At 46.0% G+C, this 22,132-nt stretch overlaps 1 long non-coding RNA gene across 1 annotated transcript in view; it reads left to right on the top strand.

Annotated features, from left to right (window-relative positions):
- The first annotated feature begins 4,406 nt into the window (after nucleotides 1–4,406).
- LOC120405352 overlaps nucleotides 4,407–22,132 on the top strand; it is a 39,843-nt gene continuing 22,117 nt past the window's right edge. Inside the window, exon 1 of the long non-coding RNA XR_005598517.1 lies at nucleotides 4,407–4,544. This is a non-coding gene — a long non-coding RNA (uncharacterized LOC120405352). The remainder of the gene's footprint in view (nucleotides 4,545–22,132) is intronic.

Raw genomic sequence — 22,132 nt, 5'->3', positions numbered from 1 at the left:
CTGGCCGCCTCCCCCAGCCTCAGATGGTCCCAGCATTTCCATAACACATTCTATTGACCCCGTTCCTGGCATCCAGCTCCCTTTCCAGAACTCTGCCTTCTTGGCTGGCAGCACCCACGGCTGCAGTTTATCTACCTGCTCAATTAGCATGGGCTGTTTTTCTTTAGAATTGTTTCATGCTGGAACACTGTGTATTTTAATTGTCAGTAATCAGGTAGGCTCTGGGATGCTGGTTCCCTCTCCTTCCTTAGCTCTAACTTTAGAGCATGTGGTGGAACGGCTCTCTGGTGGCCACATTTTTGTTTGCTTGGGTTTTTTTTTGGACCTTAGTAAAACTGAGTCTGAACCTGCAAAGGGCTGCAATGGTGCTTTCAACTCCTCCTGAAGCCAATGACAGTGCTCAGCACAAGATCGGGCCCTCCTGTATTCCTGCCACACAGAGACTCAGCTGAAGCAAAGATTTTCTGTATTTCATCACTGCACCCAAGAGAAAGTGCCTCCTTGAGGGAGCAGGAGGAAAAGCAAAGAGCAATTTAAAGAAGCCTCATGGTATTCCTTCCCCCACACCTGCTGTTAGATTAATGACTAGGCTGACTCTTCTATTGGGAATCTTGCAGCAACATTGCTGCATTGTAGTATTTACATGATGTAACCTTTTAAATCAGTTCAGAAGAAACAAAGAAGGGTCCAAGAAATAACATGCTGAATCCCAGGGAGAGAATCAATATTAGCAATATGCTGATAAAGTTGTTTCCAGTAACACGAGGTAGGGGTGGGAACCGAAATGAAATCAAACAGCTGAACTCACTGTTGGCTCAGATTCCAGTCAGCTGGTGACAGGTGTGGTGTTGGGGAAGAAGTGGGTTGGAAACCTAATAGCAGTCAGATAACTAGTGTGGTGTAACTTGTTAAAGGACAACTGCCGTGAGTAGGGGCAATAATTTCACTTTTTTTAAGTACACCTATGAGCATATTAAAAACTCTGAGTCTGATCTGGCAAATCCTCCCTCATGTGGGTTGTTCTATTGGGCAAGATTCTCAGGATCAGCTGAGCTGCACTAGGAGCAGAACATGGGTGGTAATGATCATTCTAAGCCACTTTGGTGGCCCCTGGATCCATTGGCTATTGCAGCCCAGTCCCATCCCCAACATGAGTTAATGCATGTTGAAGGATGTTCTTACATACACCCACCTGTGCACAGCCCCAACCGTTCGTTCCTCCAGCCAGGGACAGAGAGAGCCAGAGCATATTGTTGTATTAATTTTGAAGGAAGGGTCAAAAGGTGTTAATGTGACCCTCTTGTTGTCCAACATTAAACAGGGTTAAACAAGGTTTGGTATACAGAGACACCATTAAAAATCTTTTAAATCTTTTCTTAAAGAGACAGAGAAAAAAAGGAAAAACATGTAAAGCATTTAAAAGATAAAATATTAAGTAGGGTTTTATTTCTTGTTTTCTTTCCCTCTAGCTGAGGAGAGTTTTTTGACCATTTGACCGTTTTTTAGCTGGAATTAACTATAGTAATTGTCCTTTTTAGGGAAAAGAGAAGCCAGTTGAGATGGGTTGGAGCTGTTATTGCTGTAATCTGATTCCCTTCCCTAAAAGACAAAACAAAACAAACACACACGAGGGGAGAGAAAAGAAGAGCAGAGATAGAAACTTCTGTTTCCGGTTGTAGTCACTGCCTCACAGCCAGGCTCAGGCCTGGCACATAGTATTATTACTTCTCTGACTCCTGGAAACTTGTACAAAAACCGGGCTGTTTAGGGCATTGCTGTTAGCTGTCTTTTTCTGGTTTCACTCTTAAAGCAGCTTTGCAAAATATAGTCTTGGCCAGCTAAAAGGAGAGAGGTAGGACAAACAAGAAATAAGTGAGAAAAGGACACAAAAGGGAGAGTAACAAAGTCTCACATTCCAGGTGGTGGTTGGGATTTATCTGGAGCTGGTTGAGCTGGCAATGCTGAGTCCCTTTCTTTAGCCTAGTCTGGTCAGGACACATTTTAGGATTAGGACACTGAAGGCCCAAAAGTCTCATGGTAGATTTTGGGGTGCCAGGAGACAGTGGGGGTGGCAGCCAGGATGGTAAAGCTTGCTGCAGCAGTTGTTGGCAGACAGTTGCTGCATCTGCTAATTTTTCTCTGAAAGTCTTAAAAAAAAACCCAACAACCTCAAAAGGGAATGATGGGTGGAATAGCCCATCCCTAGTTATTTTGTTTACCGATAAGACCTAATATCCAGCACACCAATTTTGGTTTATTAATTTTTAGTCCCATACTCTTCTTGTTTACCAGGCATGATTTTAACAAAATCTTTGAATTAGATTCTTAGGCCTTTTTGTTTGTATTAATTCAGGTTTTTTGTTTTCCTTTTGCACCTTTTCCCATTAACATTTATTGTTATAGGTTATTGTGAGACTTTATGAACTTCTGCTCACTTGAGTTTTACAATTAGGGTAAATTTCTAACCCCAGTTATTACAACGTAATCCCTTTCTTTCACAAACCAATTCACCATAGGACATTGGTCCATAAAATTACAGTTCCTAGAATAAAAACCGTATTATAATTTAAGCACATAGACACAAAGAAAAAGAAAATGGCATTTGGTTATATTTTAAGGTTTGCAAAATTTTTATTCTTAAATTGGGATTTACAAATTGTATGTGATTAGATGTTACAAAAATTGCAGTTAAACCTTCTAGATGTTAACAAGCGAAGGACTTACAACTGACTCTATTTGCTGCTAAAACAAACCCTGAGCTGCTGCTGTTATAAGTTTGTAAGATATTTAAAAACAAACCAGCTTTTATTACTTCTTTGGCTGTATGCCCAGAATGGGTAAAACTGGAAAAAAACCTTTACCCTTCTTTTTGCCATTCATACATTTAACGGAGTACCTTTGCACAAACTGTGACAACTTTACACACTAGTGGTTAAACTTGCTTACTTGGAGAATTTTTTAGCCCGCATGGCATTTTTACCTCACCATATTGCCCCCCCCCTTTTTTTTTTGAAACAAAGAAGCAATAAGATGATGTTTCTTTGGAAGCACTTTTGCACTGATGAGCCATTTTCAATCCCCAAAGGCAGTAAAAATTTGCAGGTATTTTTAGTCTCTGACAGACCCTACCCAACTGTGTCACCACTGACATTTGTGTGGACAACATGGCCATTGTGGCAACTTAGCCCCCCATGGGGATTTAACCTGCAACACTAGCATCAGGCTGTTTTATGTGCACAAGGACAATGATAACAAAAATTGCTGACATCAAAAACAAAACAGGAAAAAAATTGTAAAAACAACATAATTGCAAAAACAAGAAGGAAAGAAAACATTGCAGAAACAAAACAGTCACCAAAAGTACAAAAAAGTTTGCAACAGCTTTTCGTTCAGGTGGTTTGAAACTTAATTTACAGTTAATGCAGGAGCAGCCCTGAATGAAGCTGGCATGTTGTTAACAAGGTTGGGAAGAAGGTTTACCCATGACATTATTTTAGTAAATGTCTGCTTTAGCAACTTAACCTTTAGGAACTTAAGTCTGCTTTAGCAACAATTTAAAACATTTTATTTTTACCACTTTTGCTTTTTCTTAAAAATACTTTTTTCTTAAACCTCTCAAAATTATTACCAGTTACAGAAATGACAAACCTTAAAACAAAACAAAAGGAAGTTGTTACAAAAATAACAACTTTAAAGCAATTGTTCAACTTATTTTTAAAGCAAAAAACAGTTTGTTTTGCATGCTTGTTCCAAACAAGCTTAACACATTTCAGGATTTTAAAACAAACGCTTGTTTTAAACCAACTTTGAAAATGATTGTTTGCTAAGATACCAACTCCTGCATATGTATTAACCCTTTAGACCCAGCCTGGGATGTCAGAAATGTTGTATTAATTTTGATGAGATATATGGGCCTAAACAGTCAAAGGTGTTAACATGATCCTCTGACTGTCCAATATTAAACAGTGTTAAACAAGATTCAGGGTTAGGCATACAGAGATCTCAGCCTGCTTAGTACCATGGCAAATACACCATTAAAAATCTTTAAAACCTTTTTTTAAAGATACAGGAAAAAAGAAAACAGATAAAGCATTTGAAGTGTAAAGTATTAAGTCAGGCTTTTGTTTTAACAACATTCCTTGTTTACTTTCCCCCATCTGGAGAGCTATCAAAAGGAAACCCTGTTATTTGACAGTCTTTTAGATGATATTAAGGATAATAATTGTCCTTTTTGGGGCTGTGACAGAGTGCTAACTGTAGCACCCTGGTCACTTAGGTAATTGCCTAACAGAGAAGATTACAGATTTAACTGGTGGCAATTAACCAGTTCTGGAGGAGATTGTTGATGATTGGGCTAATGAGCTTAATAAGGGAAGATACAGAATTGGTAGGAACAGGTGGTGAGAGGGGGCTTCAGAGAGTGAGCTGGGTGTGGTAGAACAGGTTAGGTAGAAGATGTCCCCTGACCCATGTCTATGTTATGTTATGTTTGGCTATGCTAGGAATAGCAGAACATGAGGAAAATAAATGGATTTGTGTAGACTGTGAGTATGAGACCACCCAAATGGGCCATGCAGTGTGGCACAGTGTGTAGCTGAGGGAACATTCTGGGACAGGGGGAAAATGAAGTTAGCTGAAATGGGCTGAAGCTGCTGTTGCAGTCTGTGTGTGTTTCCTAAAAGATAAAGTAAGACAAATGTGCGCAAGAGGGGAGAGAGAGAGATTTTTAAAAATGCAGCTTCTGCATTTTATTTGTAACCTCAGTGGGGGAGAACCACGTGTGTGGTACGCAGTCTTGTTAGCCATTCTGAGCTCTAGCAACTTGTATCATTACTGAGCTGGTTGGGGCATTGCTGAGGGCTGCCTCTTTCTGTTTGTGCATTTTGCAAAGCTATGTTCTTGGCCAGCTGGGCCACTATTATTAAACAAAAGGCAAAAAGACAGAGAGGTAGGAAGGAAAGAAATAACGGGATCGAGACATACAAAGAGGTAAATGACAGGCTCACAGCTAGTGGTTGGAATTAAGCTGGTGGAGGAGGTGGTGGTGTTTGGGGTGTTCTTATTTTTGTTTTTTTTTTGTGGCTTGGCCTGGTGAGACTATCTCTCAGAACTAGCACAATGAAGGCCCAGTAGTGTTGTGGTAGTTTCTGGGGTTGCAGGAGATGAGGGTGTGGCAGCCATGAGGGTAAAGCTTGTTGCGGTGGTTGTTGGCAGATAGCTGCTTCTGTTGTTAATTTTCCTCCAAAAGTCTCTGTCCCTTATGAACTCCAAAAGGGAGTGGAATAGCCCATCACCTCATTATTTTCTTTACCAATAAGACCTCATATCTGACACCATTTTTGCTGTATTGATTTTTCTGTCCCACACGTTTCTTGTCTATTCAGCATGATTTTAACACAGTCCTTGAATTATAGTAGTAGGCCTTTTTGTTAGTTCAGTTTTTGTCCCTCTTTTGCGCCTTTTCCCATGAACATTTATTGTTGTAGGTCAGGGATCGGCAACCTTTGGCATGTGGCTCGCCAGGGTAAGCACCCTGGTGGGCTGGCTTGTTTACCTGCCGCATCCGCAGGTTCGGCTGATCGTGGCTTCCACTGGCTGTGGCCCACAGCTCCAGGCTAATGGGGGTGGTGGGAAGCAGTGCTGGCCGAGGGATGTGTAGGCCACCGCTTCCCGCCACCCCCATTGGCCTGGGAGAGCGAACTGCGGCCAGTGGGAGCCGCGATCGGCCAAACCTGCGACGCGGCAGGTAAACAAACAAGCCAGCCCACCAGGGTGCTTACCCTGGTGAGCCATGTGCCAAAGGTTGCCGATACCTGTTGTAGGTTATTGTGAGATTTTATGAACTTTTACTTACTTTTCACAGATGAGCTTACAATTAGGGTAAACTTATAGACCCAGTTACTATAATATGTACCAGCCATGTGTCATTTCACCCAGAAATACCTTCTTTGTCAGGTTTTGTGAATGAGGAGGTGGAGTGAAGCCTCTATACCAGCTCCAACCTCCCACAGGGTTTATATTGCTGACTTGCATTAATTGATATAGCAGCTTATGGTTAATACTCACCACTGGCAAGTGGGCACCCCAGTGCAAAGGGGCCTTTTCCCTTCAGCATCTCAAAAATACTCTCCCTGTGGCTAGACTGCCAGGGAGCTTCTGCTTGCTGTGTTCCATTTCTGCATGCACAGCTAGTTCTGGGTGAGAAAATAGACATGCAACTGTCTTGCATAGGCAAAAGCTGCCAGGTCAGCTCAGGTGGGGTATGTGTGACGGGGGAAGAGTATGTGATTTATGCTCACAAGTGGCTGGGCACAAAATGGCTGCGTTCCTATTTTGGGGAGCAAAAATGGTTACATCTACAAAACTAGAGGGCAGGTCTGAAAACTTGGCCCTGTATATGGTGTCTGTAACTCTAGCCCTTCATTTCTCACCTCTCTTCTGAGGGGCTTTCTTTTATAGAAAAATCCTATAGAATTTAATAGATGATACATCTTTCTGCAGGCATTCTGGAACATCCTTTGGCTTGAAATAGAAAATTATATCCCTGCTATGGAATTCTGGGGTAGTTCAAAAAACCTAAAGGAAGGTTAAGTATTTTTTCCCCCCTTGGCTTCCATGGGTATTTAGTTTCATGTTGATGGCACCCTGTTGGTTTTACTCCCTATTAAATTCATTCATCTGCTGCTTTGTACCCATTCATTTCCCAGAACAGCTATGTGTGGGTTCCCGCCCCCCCATTGGTAAACCATTCCTAAATCAGACTAGAAGCTCCCCTAATCCTTCAGACATACAAATATCTGTCTCCTCTTTTCCCTGCAGAGGAAAGCCCCAGTCATTAGCAAATGAGCTCTTGAGCCTTCCCAGGTATCTTAGAGGAAAAATCACAAAAGAGGGGACAACCCATCTTTTCATTCTAGTTCTCCTCCCCCCCCCCCGCCCCCGCACTAAGCCTCAGCCTCCTCACAGTGTTTGTGCCCTGGCTCCTCCCTGTGTATCTGTTGCTAAAATCCACTGCTACGGTACAGATGTATTGTGTGGTGCTACCTGCCTTTTCCTTGGAGACTTGAGATTGCTGTGGCATAGGTAGCTACAACATTTCAGATGCCTTCATTTACTATTGCTCTGTGCCAGAAGTGTGTAAGAACTCTGCTGGTGTATGGATGGGGCAGCCATTTTGTTCTCAGAGTCACTGTTTGTAGTGGAGGAAAGGGGCAGCCTGTCTGTTCTAGGAAGGAGACTTTACCTTCATTTGTTCTTGACTTTCCTTATGCTAAAATAAGTCATTTTAGATTGCTCCTTATTTGTGGGGGAAACCCTAACCAATGGCTATCTCTGCACTCTCCTATCACCTATGAGTGAGAGAGCGAGCATGCCTGGGGTGTGGTGGGATGGCTCAGAGTGGGGAGGAATTACATATTTACTTGCTCTGTAACATTCTGTATCTCAACTGACCGCACAAAATGGCTGCCTCAAGACTGCCCCTGTGAGAAGCATGGAGAGGAGCTGGATGGGAATTTTCCAACTCAATATTGTTTCTGTCAAAAGATGCTGATTTGTAGAAACTGTTCCCACGAAAGATCAGTTTTGATGAATATTTCAACTGGATTTTCACTTTTTTGAAAGAAAAAAAAATGGTTTTGAAATTCTCAATGTCTTGTTTTGACATTTTTGAAATGGAAAAAATCAGTTTTTCCACTTCAAAATAACTTTTGTTTCAAAATTTAAGCTAATGTTAAAAAACAACAACAACAAAAAACCTTGTTCATTTAAAAGCCATTCACATTTAAACAAAACATCTCTAAACTATCAATGTTTTGTTTGACTTAAACAATTTTTTTTGGATTTTTTCAGTTCACAAACACTTTTTTTTTATCCTGATTCACCATGGGGAAATTTTTTGATATCTCAATTATTCATGAGAGGGGGAAACTCTCACTTCCTCCCCAGTTCTAGTGGAGCCTCTTCTATGTGGAAAAACAGCACAGAGAACAGAATAACATCTGTTACACAACTCCAGATACCAAAAATCTCTTCTCTTCCCCCCCCCCCCCATGGGAGTCACTAAATTCCTAAGAGTCATATATCCTCTTCTTTCTCCAGTTTTAACTAGAACTAATGAAAACCATATTTATATTATTAACATAAATAAAGCTGTTAGTGCTTTAATTAATATTAAGTCTTAGTGAATTCATTCCAGGATGTATAAATACAACTCTGCTCCTAGGTCAGGCTATCTCTGGGCCTGAAGCTGGATGCCAGCCATAACAAGGACAGGAGGGTGAGCTGAGACGAGAGCAGCAGCCTTAACTCTGGAAATTCTTGCTATTGTTTCTTTCCCCTTACTGAGACTTCAGTAATATTGGCTGGGGTGTCTTCAGACTCTCCCCCTTGTGGATACTGAGCATGGCTGGTCCTTCCTGGGCATATGGAGAGTGTTTGACTTGGGATTGAAGGGGTCCCAGGAGTCCAACTGTGGAGTCCACCTAGGGCTGGCAAGTGAAAAAAGCCCTGTGCTCTGAGCAGGGAGGAGGAGAACACTAGTGGGAGAGATCTGTCCTGCTGTTAATTACCTGACCTCTTTCTTTTAATTGTGGGGGGGGGGGGGCCACACTGGAGGTGCTCTTCATTGTCACTGCTGCACTCTGTCTGCATGTATGCTCTGTGGAGTGACACACATGCACACAGCAGAGAGGGGTTAGCTTCTTGAGCTGAGAGGGGATTCAGTTCTACTGACGGTAGCGCATTCAGCAGAATGCTCTGAACGCTCCCCAGCCCCCTTAGATATAGCGAGAGGGGAAAGGAGGGGAAAATGCCAGGGGAAAAGAATGGGGCGGGGGAACAGAGAGAGGAAAAATGCTTTGGACTGAGAGAGAGCACAAAAATGAGGGCAGAGCAAATAGATAAAAGAGCTAGGGGGCATCAGGGCTGGCTCCAGGGGTTTTGCTGCCCCAAGCAGCCAAAAAAAAAAAAGGGGGGGGGGGAGTCGTGATCGCGATCTGCGGCAATTCAGTGGGAGGTCCTTCGCTCCGAGCGGGAGTGAGGGACCCTCTGTTGAATGGCTGCTGAATACCTGAAAGTACCGCCCGCTCCACAGTTGCCGCCCTAAGCACCTGGTTGATAAGCTGGTGCCTGGAGCCGGCCCTGGGGGGCATGGAAGGAGGGGGGAGAGAGAGGGTGTGTGTATGAAGAGCCAAGGAGAATGGTTTCTTTACCTTCACCTAGGGCTTGGCTACACGTGCAGATGTGCAGCGCTGGGAGTTACAGCTGTGTTCGTACAGCTGTGTAGGGAAGGCGCTGGTGTGTGGCCACACTCACAGCTACCAGCGCTGCAGTGTGGCCACATTTGCAGTGCTGTTGGGAGTGGTGCATTATGGGCAGCTATCCCAGCGTTCAAGTGGCAGCAACATGCTTTTCAAAAGAGGGGGGTGGGGTGGAGTGTGACAGGGAGCGGGGGAGAGAGAGAGTGGATTTTTGGAGCCGACACTGTCGTCTCCCTGCCTTGCAAAATCTGAAAATTTCCTCGACCCCTCATTTACTCTTAACTGCAAATAGCCTGCAGACCAGATAAGCAGCTGCTCCAACGGACTCCCTTTCTCCCCCTCCCCTCCGCTGTTTCTCTCCTCAAGCAAACACTCATCCCCCTGCCTAACTCATTCACAGCAAGGTAGTGGGTTATCTCAACTGATTGTTCACAGTCAGTTACAGATTGATCACAGCAAAGAAGAGCTGTATTTGTTTTTCAGATAAGCAGCTCCTGGAGCCCCGAGTTCACAACAAAACAAAGAGAGGCATCATAACAAAACAAAGAGAGTAATTTAGTTAAAAGCATTCTGGGATATCTCCTAATACCCTGGAGGCCAATAACAGCGCTGGTGTGTGGCCACACTTGACGAGCAGTGCTGCATCACCAGCACTGCACTCATTATACCCCAAGCAGACCAGGTGTACAGCCAGCGCTGCAGCCAGGGAGTTGCAGTGCTGGATGTGCCTTGCAGGTGTGGACAGTTACTTAGGGTAGGTCCATACTTACCCGTCGGGTCGACGGGTGGCGTTCAACTTCTCGGAGTTCGAACTATCACATCTAATCTAGACACGATAGTTCGAACTCCGGATGTGCTCCCGTCGACTCCAGAACTCCACCACCGCGAACGGCGGTGGCGGAGTTGACGGGGGAGCCGTGGAGTTCGATCCCGCGGTGTCAGGACGGGTAAGTCAGTCGAACTAAGGTAGTTCGACTTCAGCTACGCTATTCACGTAGCTGAAGTCACATACCTTTGTTCGACACCCCCCCCCCCCCCAGTGTAGACCAGGCCTAAATTGCAGCGCTGTAAAGCCTCCACCAGCGCTGCAACTCTCCAGTGTAGCCAAGCCCCTAGTCTTTCCTCACTCCCAAATATTCCCCCAGAGGTAGGGGGGCTGGGTGGAAATGGAAGGTCAAAGATGGGCAAAATGGGGATGAGAGGGGGAAGAGAAGGTGGAAGTGAGAGAGAATGAGTTGATTGTGAGACCGAGGGAGAAATTTTTAAAGAAGAAATTAAGGGGGAAATGAGTGGTCAAAACAGAAATATGTGAAAAGTTTGGGTGTTGGGGGAGGAGAGAGCAATTGGGAAAGAGGCTGACTCTGAGAATACAGGTAGGGAGAAAAGAGCAAATGTCTTGAAAGAGGAGAGCAGGTTTTTAAGGAAGATAAAACTGCCAACTCATGAACATGGAAAACATCTGGAAGATGGTTCTGAGGGTGAAACATGGCCAGTGAAAAGCAGAATCAAGGTCCTATAAAGGAGGAAGGGAAGAGCAAAGAGACAGAACCCAAATCCACAGACACTTAAGGTATGTCTGCAGTAGCCACTGGATAGGCAGGCAGCGATAAATCGACCCCTGAGCACTCTCCCGTCAACTCCTGTACTCCAGCGCCGCGAGAGGCGCAGGTGGAGTCAATAGGGGAGTGGCAGCAGTCGACTCACCGCGGTAAAGACACCATGGTAAGTCGATCTAAGTAGGTCGACTTCAGCTACTGAAGTTGCATAACTTAGATCGATTTCCACCCCTCACCCCAGCAGGGCTGGCTCTACTGTTTTTGCCGCACCAAGCAGGGCACCAGGGCCGTCCAGAGGGGGGGGGCAAAGGGGGCAATTTGCCCCGGGCCCCGGGCTCCGCAGGGGCCCCCAAGAGAACAGCTGAGGCTCCCGCCTCCGTCCCGCTCCTGGAGCCCTGGCACATCAAGCGCTGCCCTCAGACAGCGCCGCAGCGTGTCTCCGCCAGGGCCCCTGAGCCCCGCCCCCTCAGAGCCACGTGGGGAGGGGGCGGGGTTGGGAGCTCCGGGCTGAGCTCAGCTGCCTCCGCTCGGCGTGGAGCTCCCAGCCCCGCCCCCTCACCACATGGCTCGGAGCGGGACGGAGCAGGCCCCGCTGGAGCCACGCTGTGGCTGTCGGGCGAGGCGCTGAGGCTCCGGGTGAGGAGGGAGCCGGGGGTAAGAGGCTGGGGCCGGGGCCGGAGAGGTTGGCTAAGGGGCAGGGAGTCCTGGGGACAGTCAGGGCACAGGGAGGCGGAGGTTGGGGAGCGGTCAGGGGCAGGGAATGGGGGTTGGATTGTGGGTGTTCTGGGGTGGATAGGGTCAGGGCCGCCCAGAGGGGCGGGGCAAGAGGCGCAGGAGTGTCTTCGTTCCCGGTCTTCGCCGGCAGGGGTCCTTCGCTCTGGGGCGGAAGGACCCCCAGTGGCGATACCGCCAGCGGGACCCGCTGCTGACGTGCAGCCCGGTCTTCGGTGGTAATTCGGCGGCGGGGGGGGCCCTTCCGTTCCGGGACCCGCCGCCAAAGTGCCCCGAAGACCCGCGGTGGGGACCCCCCCCCCCGAATTACCGCCAAAGACCGGGCTGCACTTCGGCAGCGGGTCCCGCTTCGGCGGTAATGCGGCGGCGGGGGGCCTGCCGCGGGTCTTCGGGACACTTTGGCGGCGGGTCCCAGAACGGAAGGGCCCCCCGCCGCCGAAGACCCCAGGCCCCCGGAATCCTCTGGGCGGCCCTGCAGGGCACTGAATTGCCGCTTCAGACGGCGGGGGCAGTCCATGTGCCGTTAGGGTAGCACACGTGTTCCGTGGCAGCGGCAATTCGGCGGCAGCTTCTGTCTTCAGCAAAGACAGAAGCTGCCAAATTGCCGCTGCGGGCAGCTGAACATAGAAGCTGCCACTGAATTGCCACCATGGGCAGCTGAACATAGAAGCTGCTGCCGAATTGCCGCCACTGTGGAAATGCCCGTGCCAGCGTAAGGGCACACGGACTGCCCCCGCCGTCCGTGGCAGCAATTTGGCGCACTGCTTGGGGTAGCAAAAACACACGGACTGCCGCCCCTTGCAGATTGCCGCCCTAAGCACCTGCTTGGAATGCTGGTGTCTGGAGCCGGCCCTGCCCCCCGGTGTAGACCAGGGCTATGTGAAGGAGCTTGTAGCTGGGTTTTCTTTAATAATCACGGACTCAGGGAACCAAATCCTGATCTCACACTAGAGCAAACCCAGGGTAATGCCATTGATGTTACTCTGCAGTTACACTTATGTATGGTGTCAATGGGACCAGGGCTTAGCGGCACAGAGAGAACCACATTTCTCATTGAATGCTGGTGCTTTGTATCAATAGTGAGCATTGGCTGACTGAGGCTTGCTCCTGAAATCCTTATGTAGGTGACCTTCCTAGTGGAGGGACACTAACACTGCATGTACTCTTATGTCCAACACCAAAAAGCAAAAGCTCTGCATTTACACCTGCTGTGATAACATTTGCTCCCTAACCCACCTCAGGTGTACAAGGTATAAAAAGACCCTCCCGGCCTGCTATATCTGACTTTGCCCAGGGCCCCATATAACCTATTATCACCTCAGGGTGATCCTGCTATTTTAACTTGGCTTTGCATAGTAATATTTTAACTAGCCATTGACAGAACAGATCCACTGGCGTATGCCACTGATGTGTACTAGCATTTGTGCTGACTGCAGAACAGAAGGGCTTTGCATAATATTCTTATGACACATCGAGCATTATACCATATGACAGCCCCTCTGGAGCCAAGCCCCTGCCTGCATACAAGTTTATCTACTTAGTTGTAAATCTCTCAAAACAGGGGTTTCTGCAAAGGAGCAGGTTGCACACCTTTAGCAGTTGTGCTACCAGTTCTTCTATAGGGACAAAACTGCAGTTCCATTGATAAAAGAACAGAGTTTTTCTAGCCCTCAACTGTCTCCTGTTTTTTCTCTAGCTTTTGGCTGCTGTCTTCCAGCTAGGGTGACCAGATGTCCCGATTTTGTAGGGACAGTCCTGATATTATGGGGCTTTTTCTTATATAGGCTCCTATTACCCCACACCCCCTGTTCTGATTTTTCACACTTGCTGTCTGGTCACCCTACTTCCAGCACTATTCCCCAGCTGACAGAGTTGGGTGCATGAGTGAACATCCTTGAGGTAACTCTCTCTGTGCCAGCCTTCCGTAATCAGTTACACAAGTCTCATGTATAAAGGGATGAGGGACTTGGTCTGCTGGGTAACTACTGAGGCTATTGACATTACATGTCCTGACTGGCTGTAAATGGAACTAACTCAGATGTGATTTAAGGAAAGTACAGCAGTATCTCACAGTTATGAACAACCTTAGGAATGGAAGTTGTTCATAACTCTGAAATGTTCGTATCTCTGAACAAAACATTATGGTTCTTTCAAAAGTTTACAGTTGCACGTTGACGTAATACAGCTTTGAAATTTTACTATGCAGAACAAAAATGCTGCTTTTAACCATCTTAATTTAAATGAAAGAATCACAGAAACCAGGGGCAGCTCCAGGCACCAGCACAGCAATCGCGTGCCTGGGGCGGCAAGCCGGGGGAGGGGGTGGCGTGACGGTCGTCGTGAGGGCGGCAGTCAGGGAGCCTTCAGTGGCATTTCTGTGGGAGGTCTGCTGGTCCCGTGGTTTCGGCAGTAATTCGGCGGCGGGTACGCTGAATCCGTGTGACCGTTGGACCTTCCGCAGAAACGCTGCCGAATCCGCGTGACCAGCGGACCTCCCACAGAAACGCTGCCAAAGGCTCCATGACTGCCATGCTTGGGGCGGCAAAAAACATAGAGCGACCCCTGACAGAAAGCTTCCTTATCTTGTGAAATCATTTTTAAACGTTCCCTTTATTTTTTTAGTAGTTTACATCTAACATAGTACTGAACTGTATTTGCTTCTCTTCCCCTCCCCCACCCCACCCCACCCCCTGGCTGCTGCCTGATTGCATACTTCCGGTTCCGAATGAGATGTGTGTTTGACTGGTCAGTTTGTAATTCTGGTGCTCATAACTCTGAGGTTCTACTGTAAGTGTATGAGTTATTGGCTGGGTAATGTTGCCTTCATCAATATGCGTGGGCATAGACAACTGCGGTTTTTGGGGAGTGGAGGGTTGAAGACAACAAATACTGAAGTTGAAACAGAAGTTGTCTCATTTTATTAGAAGTGGACAAGTTTAATCATGGTGCAAAATTACTCACTAAAGCCTTTCTTTTTTAAACATAGCAAAATAATGCCTTGCATATCTAAAAAAGTTTCAAACAAATATCTTCATCCTGAATTACTTTAAATGGCTGCTTCTGCAATATCTGTAAGTTATCAGTTTTATCCTTGTGTATATGTAAAAATCTTACAGCAATAGATCTGTGATTGTTCCATTGTGGATTAAAGACCTATTTTAATGAGACATACAGCACTGAAACTGTGCTCACTTTACAGCATTGGGTGCTAGTATCACCAAAATTCATTTTTATCAACTTCATTACTTTGGAAAAGTTTGGCTTGACTGAGCAAACAGATATTTTTCTCTAAGCTGACAGTTGTTGATCTCAAATTTCAATGCAATAATGTTTTTAATTACTGATACAATTGCCTCCACTGATGTAATGATTGTATTTACACGATCTCTTCACGAACATTCATGGTATAGTCCACGCGAAGTGGTATAAGGTTTCACCTCCCTTCTTTGTATACCACACTCCAGAAATGTTCTCAGAAATATCCCTCATGATATTAAGCCATGATTTCCATCATCTCACTTTGAATAATTGGACTTGTCTTTTTGTCTCAGAACTTATAATTTCTCTCTTGATCAGTCCACAGGCTAGGTGGGTGGATTCTAATTTTCATGTCGCTTGTTGTTGGCTAGAGGTGTTGGAGTGAGTCATATGGGTCGAGGGGGAGGAGAGGGAAGAGATGTTGCTTTATACATCCAGAATATATACGTGTGTTCTGAGGTCCAGAAGGAGAGGCGAGGCAGACCAGTTGAAAGTCTCTGGGTGAAGATAAAAGGTGGGGGTGGGTGGGGAGGGAAACAGGGGTGATGTGGAGGAGACATTTCTATATCAAATAACAAAAATATCCTAAACATGGGACCTGGGAGTAATGGGGGACTTTACTTTTCCAGCAGATATCTGGGTAGTTAATATGGCAAAACACAAAATGTTCAATACGTTCTGATAATGTACTGGAGACAACTTTTTATTTCAGAAGGCAGAGGAAGTAACCAGGGGGACAGTCATTTTAAGACTTGATTCTGACCAACAAGGAGGATATGGTTGCAAATCTGAAGGTTGAAAGCAATTTGGGTGAAAATGTTCATGAACTGAAAGATTTCATGATTCAAAGGAAAAAGAGTGAGAGTAGTGTAATAAGGATAATCACAGGAATGGAAGGGAGCTCGAGAGGTCATCTAGTCTAGTCCCCTGCACACAAGGCAGGACTAAGTATTATGGACTTTTGAAAAAGCAGACTTTACCTACAAGTTCTCTGAGTTTAAGGCCCCACGGGAAGACAATCTACGGGAAAAGAAGTTCAGGAAAGCTGGTAGTTTATCAAAGAGAATATTAATGGAGCCACAGCAAACTGTATGAAGGAAAGATAGGAGGAACAGTAAGAGGCCAACATGGCTCCATCAGGTCATTTAATGTCCTGAAAATGAAAAAGGAATCTACAAAAAGTGGAAACATGGACAGATTGCTAAAGATGAGTACAAAAGAACAGCACAAGCATGTAGGGATAAAATCAGAACGGCTAAGGCACACAATGAGTTACAGCTAGTAAGGGACATGAGCATAGGCAGCATGTGAGTCTTTCCTTTGGGAAGGTTACAGAGCATTGGAAGCTCCCTAGAAGGCTCCCCTGAGGCCTGTTCCCCTGAGGCCCCACCCCCACTCCACCTCTTCCCCATCCTTACACTGCTGTCCAGCCCCAGCCTTATGTTCTGCTGCGGGGCTCCTCACTGCCCCCCACCTCCTTGGGTCCTCAGTGCTCCCTGGGTACCTTACTGTCCCCTCCTAACACCCAGGGGCTCCTCACTGCACCCCCCCTCAGATTCCTTACTATCCCCTTCCCACCTCCCTGCTCATTACTGCCCCCTCCTCAGGGCTTCTTGCCCCCAGGACATAGTCCCGTCCTTTCCCCGTTGAGGCCCTGGGGAAGGGGAGAGGCCTGGGCTGCTGCCGGGGGAGGCAGAGCAGCTTGGGGTGCAGCTGCCTGGGGAGCTTGTTTTATGCCGGTGTCAACCTCGGGAGGCAGGAGCTCCACAGCCAGTGCCGCTTCCCATTGGAGGGTGGAGGGCAGCGCAGCTCACTCACTTCCCATCGCGGAGGGGTGCTGGGCTCCAACCAAGCCAGGGAAGCACCACCTCCCTGGGTCAGCACCGAGGGGAGCTGGGCATGGGTGTCCTGGTGTCCTGCCTGGCTGAGCACAGTGTTGCAGACAGCCTGGAGATGTGCCTGCTCCATCCTCCAGATGAAGGAAAATGTAGGTCCCCTACTTCGTGTGGAAGGAGAGCTAATAGTGGATGACATAAAGAAGGCTGAGGTGTTTAAATGCCTATTTTGCTTCAGTCTTCACTAAAAAGGTAAACTAGAAAGACCAGATACTTAACACAGTATTATCAACAAAGGGGAAGGAATGTGAGCCAAATTAGAGAAATAATAGGTAAAAGAATATTTAGATAAGTTAGATGTATTCAAGTTGGCAGGGCCTGATGAAATGCACCCTAGGGCTATGTCTGTCCAGCAATAAAAACCTGAGGCACTGAGTTTCAGAACCTGGGTCAGCTGACTTGGGCTCACAGGGCTCAGGCTGCTGGCCTATAAAATTGCAGTCTAGGCATTTGGGGTCTCAGAGCCTGGGTTCCAGCCCTGAGCCCAAACATCTACACGGCAATTTTATAGTCCTGCAGCCAAGCCCTGTGCGCCTGAGGCAGCTGGCCCAGGCCAGCTATGGCTGTGCTGCCAGTCTTTTACTGCGGTAGATGTACCCTCTGATACTACAGGAACTAGCTGAAACAATCCCAGAACTGTGAGGGGTTATCTTTGAGGACTCATGGAGGATGGGTGAGGTCCCAGAGGGCCGAAGAAGGCCAAACACAATACTGATCTTTAGAAAGAGGTCCTGGGGAATTCTAGACCAGTCACTTCCATACTTGGAAGGATACTGGAACAAAATATTAAACAATCAATTTGTAAGCACCTAGAGGATAATAGGATGATAAGTAATAGCCAATATGGATTTTTCAAGAACAAATCATGCCAAACCAATCTTATTTCCTCCTTTGACAGGTTTACTGGCCTAGTGTTTAGGGGGGAAGCAGTAGACATGATATATCTTGATATTTTGTAAGCCTATTGACACAGTCTCACATGACATTCTCAGAAACCGGGGTTCTCACACTGGGGGTCGGGACCCCTCAGGGGGTCATGAGGCTATTACATGGGGGGTCACAAGCTGTCAGCCTCTACTCCAAACCCCACTTTGTCTCCAACATTTATAATGGTGTTAAATATATAAAAAACATGTTTTTAATTTATAACAGGGGGTACACTCAGAAGCTTGCTATGTGAAAGGGGCCATCAGTAAAAAAAGTTTGAGAACCACTGTCATAAGCAAACTAGGAAAATGTGGTCTCTAGATGAAATTACTATAAGGTGGGAACACAACTGATTGAAAGACTGTACTCAGAAAGTAGTTATCAATGGTTTGCTGTCAAGCAGGAAGGGCATATCTAGGAGGCCCAGCAAGGGTCAGTCCTGGGCTTGGTACTAGTCAATATTTTCATTGACTTGAAAATGGAGTGGAGAGTCTGCTTATAAAATTCGAGAGTGATTCTGAGATGGGAGGCATTCAAAATTATCTTGACAAATTAGAGAATTGGTCTGAAAACAGAAGGAAGAAATTAAATAAAGACAAGTGCAAAGTACGTCACTTAGGAAGGAAAAATCAAATGCAGAACTACAAAAGAGGGAATAACTTGCCAGGCAGTAATGCCACAGAAAATGATGTGGGGTTATAGTGGATCACAAACTGAATAAGTCTACAATGTGATGCAATTGCAAAAAAGTTTAATCTCATTCTGGGGTATATTAAGAGAGATTCTGGAGCCCTATGTAAGAGATGGGATGTAATTGTCCCATTTGGCTTGGTATCGCTGCAGCTGAAGGGCCATGTCCAGTTCTAGATACCACTCTTTAAGAAAGATGTGGACAAATTGTAGAAAGTCCAGAGGAGAGCAACAAAAATGATAAAAGGTTTAGAAAACCTAACCTATGAGGAACAGTTATTGAACAAGGCCAGTTTTTATCTTGAGAAAAGAATCCTGAGGGGGAGCCTGATAACAGTCTGCAAATATTTTAAGGGCTGTTATAAAGAAGATGACTCGGTTATTCTCCATGTCTGCCAAAGGTAGGACAAGAAGCAATGGGCTTAATCTGCAGCAAGGGAGATTTAGGTTAGATATTAGGAAAATCTTTCTAACTAGAATGGTAGTTGAGCTCATGGGTGGCAGGTGAAGCTTCCCCTTGGGGAGGCTAGCCCCCTGCCCTGCCTCTTCCAGCTGAGGCCCCACCCCCCTATGGCCCTGCCCACAGTGTTAGGAGGGGCCTGAGAGCTCAGCCCCTCCCCACCACGACCCTGGGCAAGGCGTGGGGGCTGAAAGCTCGGTCCAGGCCATGAAGGGAGCTGAGAGCTTGGCCCCAGCTGGGACCATGGAGGATGAATAGAGCTGTCTCAGCTCTGGCTGGAGCTCTGAGCCTGGAGCTCCTCCCCTGTTTGGCCCCTTCTGCCTGTAGCCCCACCCCTTCCCCAATACCCCATCCCCATTCTGTCCCAACTCCATCTCTTTTCCCCCTGAGGCATGAGGTTTAGAGAGGCTCAGCCTCCATTACTGCCCCAGTGGAGCTCTGGAATAGGCTTCCAAGGGAGGTTGTGGAATTCCCATCACTGGAGGTTTATAAGAACAGGTTAGACAAACATATGTCAGGGATGGTTTAGATTTACTTGGTCCTGCCTCAGTGCAGGGGCTTAACTAGATGAGTTCTTGAGGTCCCTCACATCCCTACATTTCTGAGACTCTATAATTTTATACTCAACTTTAAAGTTGACATGGTTTTCAGTTTTGGATAATTTCTTCTTGCCAGCTATTTCTGTTCTAAATCAAATGTGAATGACTGCTTTGTACACCACAAAGACGTCTCTTTTGGAAACATTTGCAGCCAAAAGAACAGCATAGCCACACACTGGATGAACAGGCTCTGTCTCCAATTTCAGAAAAAAGGTCTAGTTTAAATTTCCAGGATTGCCAAACCCAAATGTTCAGAAATGATGAATCAGCCCCTCCTCCCATTAAATCATGAGAGGTTTTTTTTAAAATCTCATGATTTTAAAGCCAAATTCAGGTGGGGTTCTTTTTCATTGCCTTTAGGGTTCTGGGCTTGTGCGTTAAACTCAAGGAGCATTTTCAAGCTTTTTTTCCTGCACCATGAGGACTAGAAACTTGTTTGTTTGTTTGTTTGTTTTTAAATGCAAGCTGACATTCTCACCCAATCAAACCCCCAAATGTTGCCAGGCTCATGATTAAAATCAAAGAAGTTGGCAACACTGAATCTCCTGACCCTAAGGCATCATATCAGTGCTAGAATTCAATCTTGAGCATTTGGACAAAATATTCTGCACCACCCTGCTTTACAATCTTGTCAGATTAGGAAATAGATTTCTTATCCATTTTAAGAGACAAGGTGAGTGAGGTAATATCTTTTACTTTTAACCAGGGCTGACGAGAGGTGTGGGGAAGCCAGTACAAATTACTGGGGTCTGGTGGTCCGGAAGGGGGCCTGGGGCCTGGCTTCCCTGGCACGGTCCAGTCCGCCCCGCCCTGCCCTTGCTGGGGGGCCTGAAAATTTTTTTTCCACCAGGGTCTGAACCTGCTCTCGGTGGCCCTGCTTTTAACTTTTGTTAGTGAGAAAGACAAGTTAATATCACTAATCTCTCTCTAATACCCTGGGACCAACATGGCTACAACTACACTGCATACAGCAATGGACACTATTTTACAGTTAGATATCAAAAGGATACATTTGCCTATTCAGTTTCCTCTTTCTACTCTTCCACCCCTGTGCCTTTAATGTTGATCCAGGCTGTGACATTACCCTGGCATGTAATCTGGACCGGAGATATGCTAGGTCACTCCAATCCTTGACTCTAGGAGCCAGCCTTACTGTGGTCTGCTGTAAGAACCCCCATTCCTGGGCTGTTCACGTACAGCCTCTGGCATGTAATGCTCCTGGATTGTGCAATTGAATGACACTAGCCAATATCTCCTGTCCCAGACACAACCCTTGGAACCTCTGTCTTTCAGTGTCCAGTTATGTCTGCTGGATGCTGCAAGCTTATATGAGTTTGTCTATTTAACAAAGAAATTGATATGTACCAGGCTCTGACATGCTCTAAACCAAACACACTGCTTCAGGTAGAATAAACAAACAGGTTTATTAACTACAAAGATAGATTATAAGTCAAAGCACAACAAGTCGGATTTGATCAAATGAAATAAAAGCAAAACGCATTCTAAACTGATCTTAACATTTTCAATGCCCTTACAAACTTAGATGCTTCTCACCACAGGCTGGCTGGTTACCCTTCAGCCAGGCTCTCCCCTTTGATCAGCACTTCAGTTGCTGGGTGGTGATGTCTATGGATGGAGGTGGAAGCGAGAAGAGGAGCATGGCAAATGTCTCTCCCTTTTATCATGTCCTTTCTTCCCTCTTGGCTTTGCCCCGCCCCCTTCAGAGTTAGGTGAATATTACCTTATCGCAGTCCTAAACTGACCAAAGGAAGGGGGGGTGATTCACTCAAGAGTCCAAGGGATCCTTCCTTGTTGTCTAGGCCAGTGTCCTTTGTTCCTGTGAGGCTGGGCTGGGTTTGTCCCATACATGCCCTGATGAGGTGTGAACTGCCCCTCTGCTCCTGGAGAGTTTTTGTCTGGGCTTGATTTAAGCCATGAGGACACATTTTCAGCCTCATAACCATATACATGAAATTACAACCTATAATATTACAATAACAATGATTACCATGACAACAGTGCCCAGTACATCATAAGCCTTCTGAAGACACCCGACATGACAAACTTTGCATTAGATACCACACAATCATGTTATAAGGATGAACATGGGGGTGCTGGGTGTTCCCCCAAGGTACAGAAGTCACACAGGTTAAAGATATTTATCGGGGTTCATCTATGCATACAGCCCACTCTATACCTAAACTGCTATAGGATCTTATTGATACAGTCACTCCTGATTCTTTACTACTTCTTCTGAGTTTGGTGTGCAATGAACTGTTCCCCTGAAGTTCTGTTTGTTTTATGCAAGTTGAAATCCCACTGAAGTACCAGACCTGGTAGATTGGGCAGCAGTGAAAATGTGTGTTGCCCATCAGGCCTGTCCACACAAGCCTGCCGTAAATTGATTATTATACAATGATGTGTGTGTGGAGGGGGGTAGGGGGCATTACAGTGTATACCTGACCTGCAGTGTCTCTTGGTTTAAGGAATAGCTGCTGAAGTTGGCAGGCCTCTAAGTTTTCCTTTATTTTCCTTTAAATGAGCTGTAGCCTGTTCTAAAACAGTCAGATGGAATCTTTCACCCTTTTGATCTAAACTATTTCTATAGAAGAAAAATTGACATCAAATACTGATTTTTTTTATACTGATTCAGCTTCAAACATTCTTTTGTCATTGCAATGGTGATTTCCTCTTAAATGGCAATATATAAAGAATTGAAGAGGATTTACTGAAGTATGTGTGTGCCTTTAAGAAG

This window comes from Mauremys reevesii, linkage group 4 (assembly GCF_016161935.1).
Source record: "Mauremys reevesii isolate NIE-2019 linkage group 4, ASM1616193v1, whole genome shotgun sequence".
NCBI classification, from domain to species: domain Eukaryota; kingdom Metazoa; phylum Chordata; order Testudines; family Geoemydidae; genus Mauremys; species Mauremys reevesii.
Note: the sequence above shows the minus strand (reverse complement) of the source record. Positions and strands in the feature narration are given on the sequence as shown.